This window comes from Falco punctatus, assembly GCF_963210335.1.
Source record: "Falco punctatus genome assembly, chromosome: 9".
Lineage (NCBI taxonomy): Eukaryota > Metazoa > Chordata > Aves > Falconiformes > Falconidae > Falco > Falco punctatus.
Window position 1 is genome coordinate 10,130,470 of NC_137589.1, and position 12,427 is coordinate 10,142,896.

Sequence of the window (12,427 nt, forward strand, 5' to 3'; positions counted from 1 at the left end):
GGTCCTCAGAGATGCAGAGGAGTGTGAGGAGGAGGCAGCAGCTGCTAGTGTTTAGGTTTTGCTGGAGCAATAAATTTTGCATTAGTACTAAACAGTGCACGCTCCAAGTGATGCAGTGTCTTAGGGAGGTTTTTTTTTCCCTGCCAAAAGTCAGCGTTTAGTTAGGATTTTTTTTTTTTTTTTGGAAGTAGTGTTGCTATTAACTGATGGTTGCCAAGGCCAAACAAAGTGCAAAGTGTCCTTGGAGAAAGCTGCATGATTCTGTACATTAAAAATTAGGGGATGCCAGCACGCAGTCTCAGCCTCACAGCCTGTCACATGCTTTGCTTATGTTGCCAGGATCCTATAAACACTTTTGCTGCATTTTTTAAAGAGTATTTCCTTGCTTAAACTGCAGAAGCTCAAGCTTTGCATTTTTTGGTCTGATTCTTTCTCGGTATAGAGTTGTACAGGCTGTGGGAGGAGCGTGCAGCAGAGCCAAGGCGGGCTGGCTGGGCAGCGGGGAAAGGGTTATAGCTTGGGGCCAGCATGCAGTTACACCCAAACCAGAGCTACAGCCTGTGTCCCCCACCCTGAGTGCAGCATGACGTTACGTAGCTGTTAACCCACTAACCCTTGGCCCCTTGGCTCAGTGGCGTATGCAAACAATAGGCTGGCCCTGTGCAATGGAGAAACAATGCAGATTGCTGCCCTGACAGGCGCCACGAGCATTAATTACCCGTGGCTGACGAGGGAGGTCTCTCAGATTGCTGTTGGGTCTGTGGCAGCACCTTGGATTAAGAGCTGGGGCTGACTTCTCAGGCCACGGTGTACATACACTGGAGCAAGAAGCTCCTGGCCCAAAGCTGCCTGAAAAAATAGTCCTTTGGCTCAGATGCTTCCCTCCTTGCTTTTGCCACCACCTGCTCTCCTCTGCACAGTCAGTGATATCAAACAACAGAGTTCAGAGCAAGGGCGCTGCAGAGAGAACTCTTCCTTGGCTCCTGATACGAGGTGGTGCAGCTCAGTCCCCTGAGATACCTACTCCCCCTGCCCCACGGGGGAAGCCTGAAGGAAGCTGCAGTTTAGTCCCCTGCCAGAAGATTTGGCCCCAGCTCTGGTATCCCTGGGTCAGCAGGGTTCAGGCAAAGCTTTGTCATTGCCCTGTGAGGAGGGAGCATGCTCAGCCCCCACACAGCAGAGCTCCCGCTGCAAGATCTGCTCTCTGAAGGCGCAGCTGTTCTCCTCGCTCCCTCCGGGTACAGCAGTGTGCTTGCAGCTGTGGCAGCAATGGCTGTGAGGTTCTGAAGGCAGGGCTGGATTCGGGGCTGCAGGCTGGTGGCCCTGCAGGCGTTGCTTCTTTCAGGGTGATGTGAGATGGAGGTGGTGGCCATTACTGGCTTTCCTTCCCCAGCTGCTGGGCTGGCGGTGGCGCCAGGCAGGCTGGCATGGGCAGGGGGGATCTGATGGTGGTAATGGTGGCACTACTGCCACCAGGAGCGGGTGCCCCTGGGCAGGATGTCACAGAGCACTGTGAACACGCGTGCTGCTGCTTGTGCTTTCCTTACATGGGCATTTGGGTGCCTGAAGATGCACTCTGGATCATCCAGCTGGATCTTGCCCTGTACTAAAGTAAATCCTTCAGTCTGCAGTGAGAGCACACCGTTCCCTTGACTGCCTGTGAGCCACCCACCTGAAATCATGCCTTAATACCATTCTTTCCAGTACACTTACCAGTGAAGGCAGGTGTTGAGTGGAAAACTGAACTCCAGGTGTGTGTGGTGTTTGCTGACTGTCACCGGTTTGTTCCCCTTGTGCAGCAGCTGTGCATCCAGTGTGGGAGGATGGGGGGCTCAGGGCATCTGCCTCCAGCCTGCGCTGCTCCCACCGGCCCAGGCAGAGCAGGGCTCTCCTGGTATGGCTGCAGCTCCCAGGCTCCTGTCACTTTGGAGAGCAAAGGTGGACACGGCTGCCCTGACTCCGAGCCGTTCCCGCATCCCATTGGGTTCCTGGCTCATCCCTCTTTGGCAAAGCTGGCCTGTCTGGCTGACAGCATCAGTCCCAAATCACTGAAGCTAAAAGAGGTACAAGAATTTAATACATTGCGGGGGGAAAAAAACCCCAACAAACCACTCTCTGTTAAATGCTTTCCTTTGCAGGGTGAAAAAGGTTACACAGAACTTGAGGGCTCAAAACACAAGACAGCAAAAGGGGAGATCACCAGTGGATTAGCTACCTCTGGGGTAGCTGTTACGAACTGCTTGTTGGAACCAACTGTGTCATGTTGGGTCATGGCAAAGCAGTTCATTTTTCCAGTGCTTTTATTCTGTTCCTTTTCCAGTTGTTTTGAAACTGCTGTAAAAGTGGTTTGATGCCCCTGAATTTTGGAAAATAGTATCCATGCACACAGATGCAGGAGTGCATGACGAAGGAAAACTAGATACTGTAAGGATGACTTAATTTCTGGGGTTAACAGGAGGATTATATGATGGTTAGTTATGAAATGCATATAAATTGGTGTGGAACAGCTGGGAAGATAATTTATGTCTTGCTCTTCTCCACCTTTTCTGCACTGTTCCCTTCATGCCGAAATGAAAGGAAATTCTTTTTACTCTTCACAATAGTATGAAATAATTTTCCAGAAACCATCCTGGCCCAGATTGCCTTAAGCAGAGTTATAAAACTGCATCTGGTTCAGCACACAATTCACAAGAGAGGGCAGCCAAACTGTACCCTGATGGCTGGATGACATGCCCTTCCTGTGGGGTCCTGCTGCATGCAAACCCAAAAGCTGTGGCCGGCCCCTAATTTTACAGCCCTGCTTCTTGGCCACACTCAAAACTGTGATTTTTGAAGTTTGCAGCTAATGCTTCTCTCTGCCATTAAGTCTGATTCCTGAGAAAGGTAGAGGAGGCAGTGGGTATGCGGGGAAGTGCAGCAGCATTTCCCAGCTGCTGCTGATACTTTTACTCCCTTTTAATTACCACTGCAGTTAATGAGTTTTATATCATCTCGTTCCATAGCTGTTTCAGGGTGTGTCTAAGGAGGTAGGTGGCAGGGGACACCTCCACCCCGTCAGCAGTGAAGGCAGGGATCTCCTCTGCTGTCAATGTCACACCTGAGGTGCGACAGCAGCGTCCTTCATCGTGGGGGCAGAACAATGTATCCCTGCCACTTTCTATTTTCTTTGCTTTCTAAACAGCAAGGGTGTGAGATTGGAGAGAGACAAAGTGGTGGTAATATGCAGCGAAGTGCCCGGTGCGTCAGTGAAACAGAAGCAGCTCTGAAACAAACAGGTCCGTGTGGCTGCAGTATGTTAGGATGCAGAAGAAAAGGCTATTTTTTATCTGTAGGAAAGGAATCAATACAGTATGTCAGAAAAAAAAAAATTGAGGTAAACCAATGTATTTTAGGAGCCACAAAACTGAAAAGGTGAGACCACCGATACGTTAGCCGGGAAACCAGCTGTTTATCTGAGCCTGCAGCAGGGGAGGAGGTATGAACAGAGCACACAGCTACCGACAACTGCTGCAGGGCTGCAGTTTCCCGTCCTCATTCCTCCTGCTAGCATTGTGCTGGCTCAGGGGTTTCTTCACACCACCTGAGCCTGAGCCACCCCCCTTGCCCACAGCGAGGGGCTCTGTGGAACTGGCGGGTGGGAACCTTTCAGTCCCTCCTGCCAGGCTGGAGCTGGGATGAAGCTGCCGGGACAAGGATTTCCCAGCAGGGCTGGGGGTCACCCTGTGCTGGTGGTTCCTGTGCAGCTGACAGGCCTCTGCAGAAATAGTTAGTGTATGGTAGCATTGCCTCCTAAGCCTTTAAATATAACTTAAACTTACAGCCTAAGGGCTGTGCCTTGCTTTCTGTGGGACTTTGCAGCTGCAGTTAGTGCAGTTACTGTTATGCTACCTAAGAGAACTTGGTTCCATTCCCTTCCCGTCCCCCCTTGGGGGCATTTGGAGCATGACCTGTGCTAGCATCATCTGCCCAGAAGCTCCTCCGCTCCTCAGGAATGAAGCTGACAGTTTTTCAATGGCCTGCTGATAACATAGGTTTGTTCCCTGTTGTTCTTCGAGAGCAGGGCCTCTCAAAGAGCAGACTGAACTCTGTATCAAGGAGTCAAAGGGTTAAAATAATATTGCCCCAGTGTGTCATTGCTGACTAAGCTCCTGGGCTTAATGAGACCCCAAATTGTTCCTGTTCCACTGATGTAATTTCTTATCCTGAATTTCCCCCTATTTTATTATTTCAGTGTTCCCATCTCTGAAGTCATAGCTTCAACATGTATTCTTCAGTCACTCTCTCAGAGCTTGGCAGAAATAGGAGTCTGGGTGATAAACTAGTTCTGATCTTGTCTGCATTTGACACTGTTCACCTGGCAAGTGGGTTCCTTGCTGATCCAGGGTGCTGAGGCTGATTCTGTCCGCACCCCAGCTGTCTTTGACTCATTCCCGCTGTTAGTCATGGAAGTGGGATGTGCTGGGCAATGGTAGTGGTCCCAAAGTGGGGAAAAAAAGCAGGAAAATTTACTTGCTGATATAGATCTTCAAAAATCAGTGAAATATTTAGCCTGTTCCAATCCAGTGTAACTCATTAGGACAAGACTCTTTCCTTCTGGGGAAACACTTAATTTATAGCCAGTTATTTCTTAGGTTTTTTTCTATCGTCTGGGTCATCTCAGTGTTAGGGTTCCAGTGTTGAGGTGGCTTCCTTGCTACCAGCAGACCACCAGCATAAATGAGGATAGACAGTATTTTCTACTAGCTGGCACAGAGCAATGGAAAGCTGGAAAAACCAAAACCACAGAGTATAGAGCAGAGTGAATAAAAACAAAAAAAATAAGCTAGGTCCTTTATTTTTGGAAACTCTCCAACAACCTCTAATATGCATTAGTGACATATCAACTTTCTGCCTTGCAGGATGAACTATAAAATACTATATCTTAGCCCTGCACATTTTCAAGTTCTTTATCCTTTATTACAGCCACTGGTTTATTAAAAGTGGAAATGGACCTAGACCAAACCTCTGCCTGACTATGTCTGAATGGCTGCATCCAGACCCTGCATCTTTTGAAAACTGGTCTCTAATGTTTAAAATAAAACCAAGCCCAATACAGCAACAAAATTCTAATTCCTCCTCCCTTAGGACCCTACCTGAACAAAATCCTCACACCTGGACATACAAAGCTATTAGGCTTATGGGGTACCTCCTTGCCCACTAATGTTAAAACAGCCAGTGTGGTTAGCAGTTTCTGAGGATTAAAACTCAACCCCCCTTGAAACTCTTCCCAAGCATATATGATCAATGGTGAGTTTGAAAGTATGTTTTGGGGTTTTTTTAGGTCCGTTGATGTGATTTGTTCTGTTTGTAAGATTAACTGGCAGTAAAAGGTATTAATTTCCTATCACTTTGTTCCAAATCATCCTTCCCTTGTCCTTGTATTTTATGGTCTCCATTAAGGAATGTTGTCCTCTGGATCATTTTTATTGGCTTTGCTTTTTAATTATCGGCATTCATGCTTAATACAGCAGTTTTTTGGTAACAAAATTCATAGCTTAAAAAAACCAAAGCAGCCCCTCTTTCCCTTGGACAGATTTGAAATGCGATTACTTTTATAAGTTATAAATAAAGGCTTGGTAGTTGATATTCAGTGGGCAACTCTCCCAGTGTATTTCAGAACCCTGTTTTTCAGTCTCCTCCGATAAGAAAACTGCTGACTTGGCATTTTGGGGAGCTGTTTTTTGTGCTTTGTGTTCCTGCTGTAGCTGCCAGGGGTTAGCAAACCTCTGGGCTGCAATGTGGCCAGATCAGGAGCTGCCCATGCTGCTGCGCTCCCTGTTAACCTCAGTGCCACGCTGGTGGGTGCTGGCTTTTGCCCATGAGCTGCTGGATCAGGACGAGCTTTGGGCCACTGGGTTGCTGTCCCCAGGGACTTGCCTCTTGGTGGCACCTCCACCAACACCTGGGATGAGGGTCTGTGGCAGCCCTTGACCCCATCTGAGCACTGCTTATACCAGCCCGCTGCAGTTTACCCTCACCATTAGGGTACAGATGCTCATCCGGGACAACACCTAATGATTAGTCTGAGAGGAGGAGGCTGGGGAGACGACGTTATTGCTCTTTACAACTACCTGAAAGGAGGGTGGGGGGGTGGGAGCGGGCAGGGGGCTGGGTGTGTTGGTCTCTTCTCCCATGTAACAAGTGACAGGGCAAGAGGGAACAGCCTCAAGTTCCACCCGGAGAGGTTTAGATTGGGTATGAGGGAAAATGTCTTCACTGAAAGGGTGGTCAGGCATTGGAATAGGCTGCCCAGGGAGGCGGTGGAATCACCATCGCTGGAAAGGTTTAAAGAACACATAGACACAGCGCTTAGGGACATGGTTTGGTGATGGGCTTGGCAGTGCTGGGTTAATGGCTGGACCTGATGATCTCAAAGGTCTTTTCCAACCTAAATGATTCTATGATTCTGTGTCTGCTTTTTATGTTTACATCTCCCACAGTGAGAGTTTGTTTAAAAAGAGGTAATGTGTCTCCCCACTGTTTATATGTTGTCATTTTTTTCCCATGGTAGGACACTGGGCTAAGTCTCAGGCTCGGAGGACCCAGCCCCAGGGTAGTGGGTTTGGCCAGCTCTTCCTGCAGATAAGCCACGGCTGGCTTCATTGCTCTGCAGGCTGCTGATGGGGTCGTTGTTTGGGGAAAGATAGGCATCTCTAGTGATAAATGAATGGCTTCAACTAGAAGCAGCTACTGACAGATATGGCTGAATTACTGCATGGGTTTTGTAAAGCAAAGGGAAGGGTTTGCAGTTATTAGAGTGACACCTACAAGCCTTGATTTGCAATAACAATGTTTTCTCTTGACTTTATTTAGTGAGATCCATTTGTACCAAAGATGTACCAAAGATCATTCAGAACCTGGAGGTTCCCTAAAGGGTTTCTAATTTGGCAAAGGTGTCTCTAAACAGCTTGGCAGAAGTGCTTGGTTTTGAGGAAAATGTGCTGGTCTGTTACTGGGTTTCCCTGCCAGCCTGTGCTAGAGATTTCTGGTTGTTTTTGTTTCTTTTTTTCCTTCCTCTTAATCTGTTCCAGCAGTTCAGCACAGGAAAGTTCAAGGGGGAAGTAACCCTTGTCAGGAAAAAAAAAAATAGTTGTAAAAGCAATTTTTCTGATACTAGTGGGTGAGGGCCCAGTAAAAGAGATGATGATCCAGCTTAGAGCCTGCTTCAGTAACCAAAAAAAAAAAAAATATCTAGTGTTTAAAATGGAATTAATTTTCTCTTTGGATTGCGGTCAGGCTGGAACCAAGTTTAATTCCTTCAAGCTATGTTTTCCCTCAAACACCATTAGTTTTTAGAAGCTTTTCTAGGAGAAGCCAGTTCATTTGTCTTACAGCACATCGTGCTGCTGGACTTGGAGGAGAGGGAAGGCTGGGCTGTAACTGCAGTCTCTCCTAATGAACTCATACTTGTCACATTTCCAGGACTAGATGGGCTTGTCTGCCCCTCACACCCACCCAAAATATAGCTGTGTCCCAGGGAGATGACCTCCGCCCTGGGCCCCGCAAGGACTAGGTGATGCTGAGGTACGCACAAGCTGATGCGTCCCTGCCCAGGGACTGCTGGGATGTACAGCTCTGGTAACCCTGCCAGAAGGAGATACAGGACAGCAGAAACAGTACAGCTTTCCTATCCTACAGTCCCAAAGGAGCACGCAGACTGTAGTTGCACCAGGAAGTATACAAGGAGTGTGCTACTGCAGGCAGCTGCCTGTCCCTCTCCAGGTAGAGCAGGCAGCAGGAGGGGCAGGAGCTTGTGCCAGCATCCCAAAGACAGGATTATTTTTTTCCAGTAGCTGATATGCTCATGTGAATAACAAGTGAGATAAATTAGAAATGCTTATTAATGGAAGTATCATAAAATTGGCAAAACTGAACCTTAGAGCATGATTTGCTTGCCTGAAATGTCAGTGCCTCTGGCAATAACCTGCTTAGGCTGATGGGGCAGCGTTGGAGAAGTGAAAGGCAGTGCTTTATGAGAGGGGCCTTTGATGTACCTGTGAGATAGGAAACCTCCACATCAGGCTGTAGCCAGCTGTCATGTCTAGGTAGCCCTGGTGTGCACAGAAGATGGAGAGCAAGGCCATCGAGTCAGAAGCAGCAAATGTGGTGGCTCAAGTTGCGCAGCCCGTGCGGCTCCTGAACCCTTCCCTGAGCTCCCCTGTCCATACTGCCGCTGCAGCACCTAAAACTGGGGAATCCAGGCTGCAGTCTTGGAAGGGATTTCAGTTTTATAGATTACTGATAAAACCCAGGGTATGACATAATATGCTTCACCTTCTGTGCCACACATGACTTAAGACATCAAGGCTTTCTGATTTAATAAAAAAATAATTGTAAAGCGCACCTGAGAGGTGAATTGGAATTTGATACCTGATAGCTTTCCTGAAGTAGTCACTGAACGTGGGGTGGGGGAATGTAGTCAGTGGCATTTTACAAGGACTGGGACTTCTAAACTGATTCCTGCTCAATCTTTTTATCAATACCAATATAAAATCACTGCTGGTAAAACTTATGGACAGGATGATAATAAACAGGTAATGATGATACCAGAAAAGTCAGGCACAATAATGAGAGTTACCTGATGGGTTCATGTCTACAAAAGTGTTTTTTATATAGCCAACTACAGTGCTATGCTTCTGAGAACAGAGTGTCCACATGCATAAGTAGAGTGAGTATTGCATTCTAAAGCCTGCATGTTTGAAGGAGTTAAGGGCTGCAGTGGTTGCAAAACGCAGCTTCCATGATGGTGCTGTGGCAAAAGGGCCACTGCGACTGCTGGGGTTAGAAAGCAGAAAGAGAGGGAAACTCTGTCTTTAAAAAGGTGTTCTCTATGTGGTTCAGGGACCATTTTCAAAAGATGTTGAAAAACCAGGCAAATTGCAAAGAGCCACAGAAATGACTAGAAGAAAACCCTTTCTAAAAAGAAGCCTTTTAGTGTAAAGGAAAATAAAATGGGAGGGGGGGAAGGAAAGGACTGAGAGGGACTTAATTACACTATGTAAGTGGAATGTGGGAAAAAATACCAGGTACTTAATTTGCCATATGAAAGCTCAGAAAGACACAACGCCTGGAATCTGAGGTGTGCGAATTAATATAGGAAATGAGGATGAGTGTCTGACCAGTGAGGGTGATTAGCTTTGGACCAAGCCATCAACTGATGCAGGTCTTCCAGTCAAGATGAAATGCCTTTCTCCAAAGACATGCCAGAAGAGTTATTAGGCTAAATATGAGAGTAACTGGCTGAGACATAATGACTTGTAGCATACTGTCAGAATAGATGCTTTAATGCTCCCTTTTGGCCTCTGACTACGTTTAAACCCCTCTTTCCTGATGTGAATCTTGGCTTACCAGCACTCCTTATCATTTCTTTCTACTCTTGTTCTCAGTCTGTTCTTGGAGGATTTTTTCTCTCTCCCTCTCTCTGCTTTTATTATGCCACTGCAGACAAAAATTGGGGGTTTTGAAATCCTGAAGGGAGTTAGACTCCCAGCTTCATCTGAATTCAAAGGGAACTGGGTGCCAAACACTGATCTTGTGAAAGCCTCAACCCAGAGCTCTTAGATTTGGTGTAGCTTTAAAAACCTTGTAAAAAGCAAGCTTGTTGATAGTGGGCTGTCTTGAGTTTTATTCCTCCATCTTAAGCGTTCTTCTGATGGAAGTTCTATAAATATACACAATGATGACTAGAAATAAGAGAGTACATGTCTGGCTGTCACATACAAATTTTCTGCAAGGAAAATCACCACAGTTATTTTACTGGCTGGTTATCTCAAAGCAGCAAGTATCCAGACGGTTGTCTCCAACTGTTGTTATTAAATTCAGCAGGAAATCCATCCTGTCCAAAAGAATTATTAGTTTCCATTGCTCCTGGAAATGTCCAGAGATGTTAATTTGTGAGTGTTTGTGTTGCACGAGTAGCCGGCCAGTGTGTAGAGCCGTGGTCTGATCTTGTCCTTGAGCTCTGGGAGTTGGGTGGCAGCTGTAAAACCCATGTCAACGTCTAGGCCAGGGGGTTATTTTGGAAGGTAAGACTTCCCAAAAGACCCGGACACTCCAACTATAAATATGTTTCACATCACAGGGCGGTATTGGAAATTAGTAGCTTAACATCTCAAAGTGGGGCCCAGATGCCATTAGCAGCAGTCTTCGCCACAAGAAGTTGGTATTTGTCAGCTATTTCTGCCCAGAGGTGTGTGAGATACCACAGTTTCCCCTTTTACTTACAAGAGGAAATAACTGTGGTGGCAATCTGGTCTTTGTCAGGGCTCTAGATGCTCAACCACAAAGCAGTGGTCCCTTATTTATACCATAAGGCCCGTCAGGGGTGGGAATTGACTACCAAAGGGAGTGGGAAGCAGAACCAGGATAGGGGGGGACTTTGCCTCAGCCGACTGCCTGGAGCCAGTTCCCCCCACCAGCCTCACCTCAGTACCAGCGAAGAGGGACCACCCTGGGAACCTGACCCCTCACTGTGTGGGACTGGGCTGCAGGGACTCCTGCAGCCCCGGGGGTGTGCTGGGGGAGCCCTCGCCAGCTGCTAGGGACGCTGTGCTTCCAGCCACCCTCCTTGCTGCCTTAACCACTGGGAAGGTGACCAGATGGCAAGGCGGCCATCAAAGGTAATTCCAGTGCCAGTCTCCAGCCACAGGTTTCCCTCTCCTCCTTTCAACAGCACAGGAGAGCCTGAACATATATCCACTGACTTCCCCACTGGACCTCTTCCCTTGGCCACCAGACATCACTGGGATGGAGCAATGGGCACGCTCAGCCTTGGCCAGACCTCACACTGCAGAATTACTTCTCAGGTTGTGTCGGCCGTACCAAAATGATAGATGTTACCCTGGCTGGCAGCCTGGCAGTGTAACTGCAGTACTCAACCACCAACCCCTATTTGTTTTTCAGAAAGAGAAAAACTTTAACATGTTTAGAAAAGTTCTGATTTGTCTTTAAAACTGTGGTTCAGCTTGAAAATAAGTTTATTTCTGGCAAATAAGTACAAAATGCTTTTAAGGGGATGTCTGCATCAGGTCTCCATTTAGCTGTCTCAGCTGCATATAGCTGTCTGGCAAAAGTCTTCTGGAGAAAGACAATAGCCCAGGAACACACTGCTGCAGCCTCGAGAAAATAGCCACACAGCAATGACATTGTTCAGATGTTTGCCTTTATAAAAGTTCCTTCTGGACGTAATAAAACAGGCCCTGGTGAGCACATGCACGCGTAACAGGGCTCACTGGCGGTGCTGCAGTGAACAAAAGCTGTGGTCAGAGGTGCGGGGTGTCCTGTGGCAAGGATGGGGCAATGGAAATGCTGCCGGCTGGAGGGCAGCACCACAGCCCCCCTGGCACCAGCAGAAACCGCTGTCACGGCCCTGGGGTCTAGGGGCTTTGGGACTTATGGGAATCGCTCTGGGTGCATGCCAGTGAGTTATGCCTCAGCCAGAAGGCGAATCCCAGGGCTAGCCTCAGAGGCAGAAGGTGGAGGTTCTCAGAAGCCATCAGCATTTCGCTGTGTCCTTTCCATCTCCTTCTGGGTGCACGAGGGCTTACACAAGGAGCAGTCAGCCTGGCTGGGCTCACCGTGATGTCAGTGAAACCTACACAACCTCCTTGCCAGCACAGAACCAGATCGCAGGGCTCAGAAATAGGGGCTGTCTGCCCTTCACCTGGAAGAAACAGTTGATGGCCAACAAAGCTTAGTGCACTGAGGTTTTAGCTGCAGTGGATCTGACCATCTCATTTATTCTTAAGGAACGGTTTCAAATACATGTGTAACTTTAGAGGGGCAGTGGGTTGTCATGCTGCGGTCAGCCCTCCACTTGCTTTATAAATCATCAATAAATGAACAGTAAACCCTGCAAGGGTTTGAGTTTTATCTGTTGCGCTTTACTGTCACCACTCCTTATGGACAGCATGCCTGTGTCAGCTAAGGAGCGCTCCTCCAAAGGCTAACAAAATCCCTGCTCTGATCTTCTGCAGGCAGCCAGGGCACATTCCCAGGCACTGCCTGAATTCCTCTGCGGTCACCAGGCTGCTGGCAGGTCTTGCTTTTCTCTGTACTATGCTGCCAGGTAAATGGGGCTGGTACTGAACCAAAGCAAATGGCTGTTTCGTAAGCCTTCAGGTCAAGATTTTCTAGATAATAGGTATAGAAAAAGAGAGGTACAGAAAATAAAGCACAGAACCCAAAACTTTGAATAACAACAGTAGATTTTTTTTCCCCTCTTACCTGAGTAATTTCTCCAGCTTGGAGCCCCAGGGATCTGTAGTTAAAGGCTCACACCCTCCTTCCCTGTTTCCAGAGGGTATTTGTGAACTCCACAAACAATCACAATAATTTGAGGTTCAGAATTTCATCTTTTGACCTTCCCCTTTCCTTCCCCGCTGCCTCT

General features: G+C 47.6%; 1 protein-coding gene across 1 annotated transcript in view; it reads left to right on the forward strand.

Moving 5' to 3' along the window:
• Positions 1 to 12,427, forward strand: part of PPIF (peptidylprolyl isomerase F) — a 172,830-nt gene that overhangs the window by 15,013 nt on the left and 145,390 nt on the right. The gene's annotated exons all lie outside the window — the stretch shown is intronic.